A 1,401-nucleotide genomic window follows, 5' to 3' on the forward strand; every position below is an offset into this window, starting at 1 on the left:
CTAACGGTTAGCGTGGGAGGCTAACGGTTAGCGTGGGAGGCTAACGGCTCGGAGGAGGCTAACTGTTAGCGTGGGAGGCTGGAGTCACCTCCAACATCAACAGATGTTCTGTTTGGTGAAGGCACACTGTTTGAACTCTGGTGAAAATGTCTCGGCAGCATCACGGGCATTAAAAGAGTTATGAAGTCATAATCAACAGCAGCTGTCAATCAACTTGTAGAGTGAGTTAACATACATTTTCAAGAATCTAATAAAAAATTATTTCACAATGAATTTATCTTTGTGATCTAGTAGTTTCTACAACCTCCTGAGATGTTTCCTCTGCTTGATGCCGATGATTTGACTCTTCTCAAACAGACGGACATCTTTTCCACGACCACGTCATGAGTCTTTGACGTGTTGTTGAAGAAATGAGAAGCAGCTCATTGCACCAGTTGGAGTTAAACAACAGAATCAGAATAAACTTTATTATCATTGCACCGAGATACAACGAGAACGTGCACGTACAGTCGTCTGAAGACGGGCGGAGTGCACGAAGCTGCTGCTGTAAATAGCGCGGCCTCTTATTCAGAATAATATTTTGCTTAGATGATAAAATGAAAGAAAACATGAGGAATAAATAAAGATCTGTCACTCCGTGTCCTGGACAGGGCACCATGTGAGGCATCAAACAAAGAACCACAGCAAAGCAACATGAACAGACGTGATACATGAACATACAGGCCGGGAGATGTTGAAGTTTAGGGGAAAGTCCTAGCATAGTCCAGAGCCCCCCAGCAGCCATAGTCCAGATAAGAGGGGACGTTCTTCTTCAGCTCTGTCACATGTCGGAGCGCCGGGAGACACGTCTTCACCGGAGCACAGAGAGAAAACCTTCAATAACTTGTTGCAGCTGAAAGATGACCCCCCCATGCAGAGATTATCCAAGAGGAGGCTCAGACCTGTTTGATTAGTTAAATCCAGGTGGAGACTGTTTTTGTTTGGGGGGGGCAGTGTAGTTATAAACACTATCTTACCTGTTGTAGGTAACTCTCACTTTGGGGAAACAAGTTTATTCCTGCTGTGATTGACGATCAAAGGGCTAATGTGAGCGAGGCCCAGCGTGAACTTCATCACTGATCTGCATTAAAACAACTCCGGTCACAAATGTTACAAGTTGTGTTTGTTTTTAATAAAACAACGAGTTTCTGTGAAGTAGGCACAAATCATGAGCTGCCACTTCCTGTACAGACCAGGGTTACTTTAAGCAGGAATTCATTATATTTTAACCTAAATATACGTTCATCCATCCGTTCATCCATCCATCCATCTATTCATCTATTCATTCATCTATTCATCCATCTATTCATCCATCCATTCATCCATCCATCTATTCATTCATCCATCCATCTATTCATCTAT

The 1,401-nt window shown here is 43.1% G+C and overlaps 1 protein-coding gene across 1 annotated transcript in view; it reads left to right on the top strand.

Moving 5' to 3' along the window:
- Positions 1 to 1,401, top strand: part of suz12b (SUZ12 polycomb repressive complex 2 subunit b) — a 24,186-nt gene that overhangs the window by 21,687 nt on the left and 1,098 nt on the right. The gene's annotated exons all lie outside the window — the stretch shown is intronic.

This window comes from Nematolebias whitei, chromosome 3 (assembly GCF_014905685.2).
Source record: "Nematolebias whitei isolate Nwh7 chromosome 3, NemWhi1, whole genome shotgun sequence".
Classification (NCBI taxonomy): domain Eukaryota; kingdom Metazoa; phylum Chordata; class Actinopteri; order Cyprinodontiformes; family Rivulidae; genus Nematolebias; species Nematolebias whitei.